This window comes from Callospermophilus lateralis, chromosome X, assembly GCF_048772815.1.
Source record: "Callospermophilus lateralis isolate mCalLat2 chromosome X, mCalLat2.hap1, whole genome shotgun sequence".
NCBI classification, from domain to species: Eukaryota; Metazoa; Chordata; class Mammalia; order Rodentia; family Sciuridae; genus Callospermophilus; species Callospermophilus lateralis.
The window spans coordinates 57,902,142-57,916,441 of record NC_135325.1 but is presented as its reverse complement, the minus strand read 5'-3'; the positions used below and the strand labels follow the sequence as shown (position 1 = coordinate 57,916,441).

The window sequence follows — 14,300 nt, the reverse complement described above, 5'->3', positions numbered from 1 at the left end:
ATATATTTCAAAATGAATAGAAGAGTATAAAATTCATAACACATAAAAATGAATATTATTTGAAGAGATGCCCATACTTATTGCTCTGATTTGATTATTACATTGTATACATGTACTGAATTAACATAATGTGCTCCATTGAAGAAATAGAAATATTATGTCCCAATAAAAAATAAAAATAAATAAATAAGACCTAGAGTTTAAAAAACAAAATATATTTCTTCTCATCATGTGGCAAGATTCATTAAAGTTTTAACATAATGTTTATAGATCAAAATACTGCCACATTGATGTTCATAGCAGCACAATTCACAATAGCTAGACTGTGGAACCAACCCAGATGCCCTTCAATAGATGAATGGATAAAAAAAATGTGGCATTTATACACCATGGAGTATTACGCAGCACTAAAAAATGACAAAATCACGGAATTTGCAGGGAAATGGATGGCACTAGAGCAGATTATGCTTAGTGAAGCTAGCCAATCCCTAAAAAACAAATACCAAATGTCTTCTTTGATATAATGAGAGCAACTAAGAACAGAGCAGGGAGGAAGAGCAGGAAGAAAAGATTAACATTAAACAGAGACATGAGGTGGGAGGAAAAGGGAGAGAAAAGGGAAATTGCATGGAAATAGAGGGAGACCCTCATTGCTATACAAAATTACATATAAGAGGTTGTGAGGGAAATGGGAAAATAAACAAGGAGAGAAATGAATTACAGTAGATGGGGTAGAGAGAGAAGATGGGAGGGGAGGGGAGGGGGGATAGTAGAGGATAGGAAAGGTAGCAGAATACAACAGTTACTAATAGGGCATTATGTAAAATTGTGGATGTGTAACCGATGTGATTCTGCAATCTGTATTTGGGGTAAAAATGGGAGTTCATAACCCACTTGAATCTAATGTATGAAATATGATATGTCAAGAGCTTTGTAATGTTTTGAACAACCAATAAAAAAAATAAAATAAAATAAAAATAAGTAACAAAAAAAAGTAAATAAAACTATTTTGGAATTAGGCAATTGTGATAGCTGCACAACTTTGCAAGAATACTACAACCCACTAAATGGTAAATTTTTAAATGTTAGATTTTATGGCATATAAATCTATAAGCATATACATATAAAATTAAAATAGTCCAGAAAAAATAAAAATTTCCCTTGGACAACTCCCCTTCCTTCCTATAGTTTTATTTTTTTTTCCTGAGGAAAGCCAGGTTATGGATTTTGTATGCAAAAAACAAAATCCAAGAAATTACTTACCTACATTTCTACTACAGTAGACATGCCACAGTTCCACATGATAAACTGATGTTCACTTAGCCTTGGGTATATACAACATCTTTAGTAGCCCCTCCCTCAAAACGAATTGGTAGTTCTAAAAAGAGAGGTGTCAAAATATCCATCTGGTAGCTCCCTCATAAGTTCAATAAAGACTTTTAGAGTGTCTTAGAAAGCTAGTCTATCCCTGGCTCCAGTAATGTGATGTTTCCAAGAAGAGAATGGATAAGCAATATTGTCTAAATCTCACTTCAATATTTTTGGAGGCCCCATCTAACCAGCCAGAGGAGTGATAAGTGAGCTATCCTCCAAGAAAGTGAGGTGTTACTGCCAGTCACATTAAACAACAGAATCTCAGAGCTGGAAAATAAGAGTTACAAAGGAGAATAGAGGTCAGCTAGTCTAAACCAACCTTTGTCCCCCAATCAATACATAAACTCCCTCAACAACATCCCCTGCCAATATCTGCCCAACCCAATGGCTTAAACACAATCAGTGATGAGAAGATTACTGTCTCCTAAGGTAGCTCTTTCCTTTTTTGATAATTCTAATCATAAACAGAGCCCTCAGCTCTGCTTCTGTTCAAATGAAAGCACCAGCCTAACATCTTAGCAAACACTGCAAAAGGGCAAAACACAGGCAAGAGAATGGAATTAGAGGGAACATGGATTCTCCTATAACAAAGGTCACCAAAATGCCTTTCTCTGCTAACACAGTAAATCATCAGCAAAGTTTGGATGTAAAAGTAGATGTGGCTGAAAGAACCTGGTTAGCTGAAGGCACAGCTTTCATTCATACATACATATACACACCGATCTGTTTTAGAGCTCCAATCCCAGTTTATAGGAGGATAAGGAATGCTTAGAGATCCCAGAAAATGTATGCCAGGAAGAATTTAGCATTCCTGCCTGGCACAAAGACAATAAGCATGGTGTGTACAGTCAAGCACAAAGCCATTCCTCAGCCCCTCAAGGGAAAGAGATTTAATAACTGTCACTAATTACATGAAAGATCATCATAAGAAGGCTACTAAAAATTGTTCTCTCTTTCCAGCAGAGATACAATGAGAAGAATGAGCTTCAAGCACAGAGATGAAATTTTTCATTATATAACAGAAAAAAAGGGAGGGAAATGGTGGGGGGGAAACCCATGTGAATATCCTATCTTTGCATTCATGGCTTTCTATCAACAGTGTATCCCAACACACACCCATGACCTCAACCAGGCTACATTTTCCATTTATTCCAACACATGTTGTTTATTCCAACCTCTATATCCTTGCGTTCTTCTAATGTGTGAACACTACCCCGACTCCAAGAAGGCCTTCCCCACTCATTTCTATCATTCTTTTGTCCCTGGCTTCCCTGAAAACTTTGTCCAAGAACAGCCCCTTTCCACAAACTTTCTTACCTGTACTTTAAAACATTCCTGCAAAGTAGGTAAAGCCAGGCTTATTATCCCAACTTCCCAGATGAGAAACCCAAGGCCAGAGAAGGAGATGCCTCACAGTAAATAGATAGCATTCAGGACTGAAGCAAGACCTCCAGACCTCCAAAATTAGAAGAGACAATCTGTGACAGAGGTAAGTGGTACTGACTTGGGATCCTAGGTGCAATATTATTAATTTTTGTGGGGGTTACCAGGCATTGAAATGAGGGTCATTCAACTACTGAGCCACATCTCCAGACCTATATTGTATTTTATTTAGAGACAGGGTCTCAATGAGATTCTCAGTGCTTCACTTTTGCTGAGGCTGGCTTTGAACTTGCACTCCTCCTGCCTCAGCTTCCCGAGCTGCTGGGATTATAGCAATGAGTCACCACCGCACCCGGCCAAATATTTTTAACTCTACAACTGCCTTGCTGTGTAACACAGAAAAATTTACTTAAGGGCTAGGGTTGTGGCTCAGTAGTAAAGCGCTCATCTAGCATGTGTGAGGTGCTAGGTTTGATCCTCAGCAGCACATAAAAAATAAATAAATAAAATAAAGGTATTGTGTCCAACTACAACTAAAAAATTATATATTTTTAAAAATTTACTTAATTTCTCTGATCCTCAGGTTCCTCTTCTATGAAAAAGAATAATATTACCCTACTTTGTGGGTTGTTATGAGAATTACATAAGGTAATGCACATTAAATAGTTCCTGACACAGAACCATTAGTTCTTCTTGTCATTATCCTTAGGTTGATATCATCAACATCTAAGAATAACTGCCCTCTCTAGGGGCATTATTTTCCCTGACACAATGGTTTTAGGAAGTACTTTTGTAATTGTTCTCATAATTTCCCCAAATTTCACACACTCCAAATGTCACCTCCTTTACAAGCAGACTCTAAGCATGCCCCTACCCCACAATCAAAGAGAGACTTATGTAGCCTGGAATGGGGATGTTTATATCACCTTCCCATGACAAGGCTTCTTAAGTAAGAGATCAAAATGAACTGGGGTGAATTAAGGTACACGGAAAACATTTACAAATGACAGTTTTTCTTTTTTTTTCCCTCCAGTGAAGAAAACTAGATGACTCTAAGATGAACTATATTCCACTCTACCCCTAAGCCCTTTTGTTGGTTTTCATGGGCCTATCCTGCTTAGAACCTTGATAGAATATGTTTATTAGTAGTCACCAAAGGAATACTCTGACAGGACCTTTAGAAGTTCATTTCTTCTACATTCCTTTGATTTTCTTTCTGTTTGAGTTAAAAGAAAATGAAGGCTTCTATTTCAGTTATCTAGATATAGAAGTACAAAGCCCCACTCTCCCTGATTTCATGATGAAAGTCACAATAAGGGAGGATGCTGAAAATCAAGGTGACCTGAGTTACTCATCTCCCAGAAAGCTTGCAATTATTTGACATTCAGAAAAGAAACAAAACAAAACAAAACAGAAAACACTTCAGGATGGTGACCTGGAAAAGCACTGGCTTTGGAGTTAGACCTTGAGCTGTTACCTTAGGAAGTTTGGTCATGGGCCAAATATATCAACTGGCAAAGTAAGAGTCACTTTTGCAGGGAGGAGGATTTAAAACTTGGCTCTGAAGGAGGTGGCATTTGGAGTATGAGAGTTTGGTAAAATTATGAGAGCAATTATAAAAAGTACTCTCTCAAGCCCTTCTCAGAATAGAGAAGGCAATTTTTGTTAGATGTTGCTTTATTGTTCTAGGGGAAGATGGTGCCAGCTCAGGGAATAATAATAACCTAGGGGATCTTGTTTTGGCTATGTATCTATTAGCATAGATAAGTTCACAAGGTCTCACTCACTATCTGATCTGCACAACTCTACAAGTGACCCAAATATGGTTTGATCCTTTTGAGGGTTCCTCAGCAACTCTACCTGGCATTTTTTAAGCCTCAGTATTCCCTACCCAGCTGTGTTATTCTCTCAAAGCCACTTGAGTCATTGCTTCTTCCTGACCTCAATTCCTACTAAAGCACATCCCTTCCCTAACAATCCTCACCTTCCAACCATATGCAAAGCATTAAGGGATCCAGTAGATGGGAAAATGGAGTAATGGAGAATGACTGATAATGGTTATGGAATTTCTTTTTTGGGTTATAAAAGAGAAGCTCTATAACAAGATAGAGGTGATGGTTGCACAGTATTGTGTATGTATTAAATTGTATATTTTTAAATGGTTGAAATGGTAAAATATATGCTTATTTTACCTTAAAAATAAAGAAAAAGAGTATGGGCTAGACAGTTTCTTGGAGTTTATCTGGTCTAATCTCTCCATTTCTAAGGGAGAAAATAAATATTTTCTAAAGTAAATATTTTCACTAAAATCACAGAGATACCAGGAGTGGGGGCACATGCCTGCAATCCCAGCTACTCAGAAGGCTTAGGATTACAAGTTTGTGGTCATCCTCAGCAACTTAGCAAAACCCTATCTCAAAAAAGTTAGGATACAACTCAGAGGTAGAACATTTGCCTAGCATATGAGTCCCTGAGTTCAATACTCAGTAACACACACACACACACAAGTCACAGAGCTTAAGTAGTCACCTCCCTTCTCTCTATAAGTTCCCAATTCTATACTTAGCCTCTTGAAGAATGTTCTAAATGCTTCTGTACCTTCTCAGTAGCCAACTGAAGATCAGCTGTTGGATGAGTTAATTTATACCTAAGCCCCTTATTCTACAGTTTTGGAAACTCTTTTATTACATACTGCCTGCTTTTTAATTCCCAGTCACCATACTTGATCTCCTTATTAATACATACTTAACAACTTCATGTTGTATTCTCTAGTACCAACCACTTGCCATGACAACAGTGCCACCTGTCTGCTGCCTACTGGTACAACACTCTATCTACTTGGGAATTTCTCACAACATTTATAGTTGGGAGGGTTCTAACTGACTCCCATGTGCTCCCTCACCAAACCCACATGAAAAGCTGAACTGCTGGGACTTACCCACAAATCAAGTTTAATTACAGAGCTAATACTGGCTTTTTCCTATAAGTAAGAACTTTATCAAATGTTCCCTTAAGAGTAGGCATTAGACCAGAGACCCTGCACCTATTAGAAGAAAATGTAAGCCCAATACTACAAGAACTCCTAAAGCACAAATTAAAATCAAGAATCAATAAATGGGATGGTATCAAACTAAAAAGCTTCTTCACAAAAAATGAAACAATCAAGAACATGAAGAGACAGCCTAAAGAATGGAAGACAAATTTTGCCACCTGCACCTCAGATCAAGTGTTAATGTCCAGGATATATAAAGAACTCAAAACAACAATAAAAAAAAAAAAACTTAACACCAAAACCCCAAATATCCCAATCAATAAATGGGCAAAAGAACTGAATAGGCACTTCACAGAAGAAAAAATACCAATGGTCAACAAATATGTGAAAAAATGCTCAACATCTCTAGCAATTACAGAAATGTAAATTAAAACTACACTGAGATTCCATCTCACTCTAGTCAAAATGGCAATTATCAATAATACAAGCAACAATAACTCTTGTCAAGGATATGGAGAAAAAGGTACACTCATACACTGTTGGTGGGACTGCAATTTGGTGCAACCACTATGGAAAGCAGATGGTGATTCCTCAGAAAACTTGGAATGGAACCACTGTTTAGCCCAGTTATCCCACACCTCAGTTTATACCCAAAGGATTTAAAATCAGCATATACTACTGTGATGTAGCCACATCAATGTTTACAGTGGCTCAATTTGTAATAGGTAAGCTATGAAACTGATGTATGTGCCCTTCAACAGATGAATGGATAAAGAAAATGTGATATATATACACAATGGAATATTACTCAGCCATGTAAAGAATGACTTTATGATTTTTGTCAGTAAATGGATGATTCTGGTTACTATCATTCCAAGTCAAACAAGCCAATCCCCCCAAATACAATTCAAATATTATCTCTGATATGCATATGCTAGCACAAAACAAAGCCAGAAGAATAGAAGATCAATAGATTAGACAAAGGGGATTGAAGCAAAGGAGGTGAGGATGTGAATAGGAAAGACAGTAGCACAAATTATACATAACTTTCCTATGTTCAAATAAAAATATACCACCAGTAAAGTAAAACTCCATATCATGTACAACCACACAATGTGATCATAATTAGATTGTTATACTCCATGTATGTATAATACGTCAAAACGCACTGTATCTAAAAGAACAAATAAAATGTCATATGTATCTAAAAGAACAAATAAAAATGAGTAACCTATACTTACCTAATATATAACTGAATATGGGAGTGAGTCTGCTCCACACATGGCCCTCAGGCCCAAGCTCCACTGAGCAGCAATGTCAACCTCACTACCTCAATAAGATTTTCAAACAAGTAATAAGCTGGACCAATGGGGCCAATTTACAAGTCTAATATTATTGCTCTTTTCCCAAATGTATCTTACAAACGATTTTTTCCAATTCATTCTTGGCAACTGATGCATAGCACAATGCTCCATCATTTATTTGCTCATAAATGAAAGCTAAATGCTGAGGTGCTACTCCACTAACAATATTATGACTCTTGATAGAGAACAGAGAAACCAAGAAAGCAAAATGTCCAAGTACATGTTCAGTAGACTCATTAGTTGCAGCACCATTCCTATTAATCTTGAAACCTGGCAGTATCAGTATACCCTATATTCCATGTAGCCTGTGTCCTCATATGAGTGCTTTGCTGATCTTATTTGTGTTATTTGATGATATATTAGTACCTACCCTATTAAATTGTTGCGAGAACTACACAGAATTATGCAAAAAAATGCTGAAAGTGGTGTATGATATAGGGGAAACAATCAATAATACTAATGGTATTCACAGAAAACACTAATGTTAATGGAAGAGTATACTTCTTTCCCCTCGATCATTCCATCCAGCCTCTTGGGAATGTACTTACTCCCTACTCTGTCCGCAGCCCTTCAGAGGTCCAAAGTCTGAAATTAGATCTGCCAAGCCTCTCCTGTCCTCCAGGCTTCTGGACTTTTACTCATCATTTGGATGAATCATTCAATCTGCAACAGCTTCTCATGAGTATAAGATCCAAAAAGACAGATTTCAGTTTAACATAAAAACAAAGTCTGTCAAACCTATCCCTGAACCATAACCAGTGGAATAAAGAGGTAGGGAGCTACCTGTCAGTAGACATGTAATAGCAGAGACTGAGTAACCACTTAGGAAGCAAGACTATTTTAAGATGTGTTAGATAACTTTTAAGATCTCCCACAAACAACACTAAACCAATTTGAGATTGGAACTGCTCTTCAAATCTAACCACCTACAGGTGGGTCATATCCCATCTTGGAACAACACTTCCCTCACTTATTATCTGTAATTGGGATAGGAAGGGTCATAATGAAAGGATTCCATAAGATATGATATGTCAAGTAATACACAAAGGTAAGGGGAGGGCATGGTGATGTAGGGATGCTAGAAGGGAAAGAGGGACATGAAGATAGGAAACCTAGATCCTTTAAATGTCTTCAATGATTTTATTAACAAGAAATTTCAGGCCTCAACTACCCCAAATGGATTTTTCCTAACATAGCTGCCACCTTTGCCACCACCTCCTCCTCTTTCTTCTTTCTTCTTCCGTTTTCCATCAGAGAGGAGAAAAATCAAAGTGAAACAGAACTAGCTATTTAAGTGTTTAGAAATTACTTACTTTTACCTTTAAGGAAATCACCTGTTTTGTCTTCTCCAGGATCGCTATATAGCAGGATCAAGGAGAAGGGGCTTGGCATGATGCCATCTTTGATGTTCTGTTACATAACACCCATCCCTAGCTTCTTTCTAAATACTTTGATCTCTCTACAAACACAGACATGAGTATCTAGAGTCTTATGTGAGAAAACAGAAATTAAAGTTAGTGAACCAGAGAATAATTTCGAGTATCTTCTAATGTTGCCAGCTCTTAAACATAATCTTCCTAGCACAAAAGCCATATGGTTCAAGAAACTGGCTTAAAATATAGTATTAAGACTAGCAGTTGGAAACAAGGAAGTAGTTTGGGCTCTGCTACCAGATGCTGGCCTTCTCAAAAGTCAGAGTGATTTAGAAATGATCTTGATTGGACATTGCAGGATAATCTATGAGACTCTCAAGGTGGCTTTCAATTTGAGGCTTCTACAAGAAGTCCATAGGGTGACCCATTTGTATCTGAATTTGAAGGAGTCAGCTGGGTCATGAAAAAGCTAATTTAAGGTTTTATCTGAGCTGGAGAGGGCCTTGTGTTTTTTGAAATATTACCTCCAATTAGCTACACGATGTACTGGATAATTCAATCCAAAGCATGTGCACAATGAAACTTTAAGATGGATCATACAAATGCAAATAAATGCTAGCAATGCTATTTGAAATTCTAGTATAGGGGAGAGAAATATCTGCAAACCAGGAAGAAAGATACTCCCTGCTATTATCAGACTTAAATCACAGAGCCTATAATATGTGACCTCTAGGATTAATAGCAGCACTTTCTACAAAGATGGTTAAGGTTACTGGCTTATGACCACTTGAACCTTGAGTAGATAAACAAGGGCTTGCATATCTAACTTCCTCCCAAGATAGAAAAAACACTGATGCTATTACTCTGGAATGAAAGGTAAGTCTTCAAATGTTAAGTGTTTCTCAAGGCTCTTCTTGTCTGCAAAAGGAGACACTATAAAATAAAATAAACACTCTAAACAGTGGTCTTCCCTGTGAACAGGAGGGGTTGAGTTTCTGTGTCATCTGGTCTATCTATACAAAGGCAAGGAATGAAAAGTAATAAAATGCTTAGGCCATCCTTTCATGTCCCTACTTCTAAGCAAGCCAGAAACCAAAGAAATCTAGAATTTCTTTCTTCTTTTGTTATAAAAGGAAAATAAATATCCCCTCCTGAAATCATCTGGACAGGATCTTTACTTTATGACCAAACCCATGCCTTGTCACACAAGGCCTCACCTCCGATCTGTTGTGTGTCCTATACACATCTGCCCTCAAGAAGGCAGCAAGCTCTACCCAGGCCATGGCCAAAGCAAGACCAAAGACTCCTTTTGTGCACAGTTACAAAGGAGAAGAGCCAGAATGACTTGGAGTTGGGGTCCTATACACAAAAGGAAGCCTACTATAAGGATGAGATTTGCTATTTAGAGACACAACCATCCCAGCAGACTGTTCTTAGTTCCTTGGGGCAGGAGAAACCAACCCAGGAAAGCAATTAAGATGACAGCAGCTAGATATGGGGATTCATATTCACCAACCTCTAATTCATTTATCTGACAAAATGCTAGGAAGGTATATCCACTCCTGCATTTCTCTTATAAAGCCACATCCAGAATAGAGAAGGAAAGGAACCTGAGAATACACACATATACACATATGAAATTCTACACAAGGGAGGCATATTTTACTAGGTAGAAGATGGTGGGATGTGATGGACATCATTATCCAAAGTACATGTATGAAGACTCAAACTGGGTGTCAACATACTTTATATATAAACAGATATGAAAAATTGTGGTGTATATATGTGTAATAAGAATTGTAATGCAAAAAAATACATGTTTAAAGGCATGAATTGGCATGAACATACTCTATACACAGATATGAAAAATTATTCTCTATATGTGTAATAAGAACTATATTGCATTCCGCTGTCATGTATTTTAAAAAAATAAAATCAATAAAACTAAAAAAAAGTATGTTCACATAAAAAAAAGACACATATCTGGTAACTTCTTGTATAGGAGTCAAAATGTTACTACAATTCCTATTTAAATGTATCCATTATCACAGGTTACAAAGAATTTACACAAGACCAGTTATTTCCATTTTACAAGGAGGAAAGCTGAGCTTTGAAGATGCATATGTGCTACAGAAGCTGTGTATCTAATGCAGAACTTATGCAAGAAACTGGGTTTCTCAGATTCTACATCTTGTTTTAACATGATCAACAACAGATAGGGCTAGCTCAGGCAGAACCTCACTAAAGCACTTTTGATTACCATCCTGGGGCTAGAATGTTTACACAGAAATGAGAATTCCAGGTAGGGAATGGAGATGTTTCAGTATATCAATCATCAGTTTGGCCCAATAAAATACAAAGTATCCATTTGGTATAGGGTTAGGAGAAGACTTTCTCTTGTTACTATGCTTTCCCATTATATTCTACATAACCAAAGATGCTACTAAATCTCAGCTCAGGATGAATCTGGACAAATCAGACAACTATCCTACAATGTGAAGGTACAGCACTCTGGGAAATCACCCATTCACCTACCAACTGTATGAGCACTGATTGAACAGTTTAATGTGACCCATATCTGTCTTACTAAGACATGTCAGAATTTGAATAGATTCTACAGTGCTTCAGAGATGAAGTAGAAAATAAAGCCTTTGATCATTTACAAAATGAATGATAGAATCATGACTCAATCTCAGGTCTGCCATTTCCTAATCTAGGTAGCTCTGTTTTCACAAGACTATTCTACCCTCAACCAAAAACAATGTAAAAGAATGAAGATAATAATTCTATTTTTAGAGATTTAATGGAAAAGTGATTTTATAACCTTCAACATACAATCCCTTGGGTATTATACAATATTACCTTAAATGGAAACCTAAAGATAAATACTTGTTCATGAACATTGGAAGGTCTACCTTGGAATCAATACTCATTTCATTAATGCAACAGCCAATACCATTTCTTTTATGGTGACACCATAACAGCTGGCCTCTAAGGTTCCATGGTACTCTTCCGTAGCAATCTGAAGGCTGTTTGACTATTTAAATCAAGCAAAAAGTTTCATGATGATAAAATAAATGCTATGAATATAATCTGAGGCAACATGGAATAATATGTTAGTTTATCAATAACACTGATATAGACCTCTGAATTATGATTTAGGTTATATCATTAATACTCCAGGTCTATAAACAGTATTCATTATAGACTTGGAATTGTGCTCTTGATATAGCAACTAGCTACATATGGTTACTGAGCACCTGAAATGTTACTAGTATGAATTGAGATGTGTTATAAGTATAAAATACATACCATATTCCAAAAATTTAGTAATTTATCATTAATGAATTTATAGTGGAAATATATCATACAATATTTTGAATATAATGGATTAAGGTAAATATATATGAAAATCAACTTCACTTTTAGCATTTTTAATTTTTTAATGTGATTACCAGAAAAATTTAAAATATGCTTGTAGCTTGCATTTGTGGCTCTCATTACATATAATATTCTCTTATAGAAATATAATGATCAATGCCTCTTAATTCTTTATGCACAGTAAAAGACATCTGGAAGCTTTTTAAAGTCTAATTTCTGGGTTTCAACTTTGAAGATTCTTATAGAACTAGCTTGGATTCTGGCTTTTAGTGGTTTCTTTCTTTGCTTGTTTATTTGTAGGTTTATTTATTTATTGCTATTTTGTTTTTAGACAGAGTTGAGAACCACTGGATTAGATGCTATATTGTGTACCAAGTGGCTGCTAGGAAAGTATATCTGGAGGAACAATCCCATGGCCTTGGACTTAGGACTATCAATAATTGTTCACTGATATGCAGAAGCCTGACTGTCCTCTGCCTTCCAGAGCTATCCTGGTGTGCTCAGTCATTCCCCACATCCCTTGATTTACAATTTATTATAAAAGTGATGTTTCCCTGAAAGTAAAATGCATTTGGGTTTGGGTGTGGTTTAATCCTTCTTTTAAACAGAGAGGACTGTCAGCACAAGAGACACAAAATGTCCTGAAGGCTAGGTTACTAATATCATCTTTCTGGCTACCCACAGAATTGATTAATTAACTAGCAATGGTAAGCTGGGACACAGATAGCATTTTGAGATGCTGAAGGAAAATGCCACGTAAGCAGAGAAGAAAGGATTGGATATTTTATTAGGAGACTTCATGGCAGAAGGGGATGCAACTTCATTTTGTCTGCTTCCCTGCTTCTGGGCAGTGCCTTCACCTAAATCATCACAGTTTACATCCCTCCAAGGAAGGAGGCCTCTCTCAATCCCTAGAGCCAGCCTTGAAACATGGCACTTCTTAGACCTACTAAGATGATATGATGATGATGATGATAAATTATCATATGCCAAGTATCTAACATGTCAACACTGTGCTAGATATCTCACTTGCATATTTAATCTCATTAAATCCTAATAATAAAAGTGTGCTATCCTTATTTTTTCAAATGAGGAAATCAAAATTTAGGAAAGTTAAAAATTTTGTCAACAGTCATAGAGTTAGGAAGTATTAAAGCTGTATCTCAGTTTATCTAATCCAAAGGCCTTGCTCCTTCCTTCATATCACACTGTTATAATGTCAAACTTGAAACCAATCAGTCTCTAAGAACTAAAGCCCCTCTAACCTTTCATTTGGGGTCTGGAAGACTTATCCATATCTTATAGGAGAAAACAAAAAAATGATAGGCTGTAGTATGGATGGTCATAATATACCTTCATATCCCTTTGCTATTTGTCTTTCCATGAAACAATTTTCATGTTCTATCTCATTCACTATGACATCCTCTGGCACTAAAGAATTGTTAACACCATTTTGTAGATGGGGCAAAACAAATTCCAGCTTATGAGCTCAAGGAAGGCCAGGAACTGGGGTATATGGTCAGTTCTCCCCTCACAGTATTCTGCAAATTTGTGACCCAGAGGAAGCGGAAACTGATGGAAGCTTCATCCCAACAGTGACTGTTCGTGGCCAGGTTCTTCATGGCACAATGTCAGAGGCCAAGGCCTTGTAAGCACTTGTAGGATGCCTGCTTCCATGCCCAGCACATCTTAGATCCTAGATATTTGACTTCCTTGCAAAAAGTAAGATCTGCAATCCATAAATTCTAGTTCCTGGGAGAGGAGATTACATATTTTTACACAAACCACTGAAGATATCCTCTGATAATATGCAGGGGTGTTCATACTTCCCTGGATGAGAGAAACAAGGCAAGGGAAGCATAGAGAAAGTAGAGGAAGGGAACAGATGCAAAGAGAAATAGAAGAAAAGCAAATAGAAGAGAGGAAAGGAGCCAGGCTCGATGGCGCATGCCCGGAATCCCAGCAGTCCAGGAGGCTGAGACAGGAGGATCACGAGTTCAAAGCCAGCCTCAGCTAAGGCGAGGCACTAAGCAACTCAGTGAGACCCTGTCTCTAAAAAAAAAATACAAAATAGGGTTGGAGATGTGGCTCAGTGGTGGAGTGCTACCGAGTTAAATCCCTGGTACCCCCCCCCCCAAAAAAAAAATAGGGCTAGGGATGTGGCTCAGTGTTGAGTGCCCCTGAGTTCAGTCTCTGGTACCAGAAATAAATAAAGAGAGACAGAGACAGAGAGAGAAAAGGAGGAGATGGGAAAGGACTAAAAAAGAAAGGACACAGAGAAGAAAGCAGAAAAAGAATAGAGATAAGAAAGGTGAAAGTTCACAGAAATTTAGGGTTAAAAGGGTATTCAAAATCATCCAGGCCAACCCCAGATGTGGGAAGTGATTTGTAAACATGTGTGGGGAGGGGAGTAGGGGTTGTTCATATAAACAA

General features: G+C 37.2%; 1 protein-coding gene across 7 annotated transcripts in view; it reads right to left on the bottom strand.

The window, feature by feature from the left end:
• Arhgef9 (Cdc42 guanine nucleotide exchange factor 9) overlaps nt 1-14,300 on the bottom strand; it is a 349,964-nt gene that overhangs the window by 77,843 nt on the left and 257,821 nt on the right. The gene's annotated exons all lie outside the window — the stretch shown is intronic.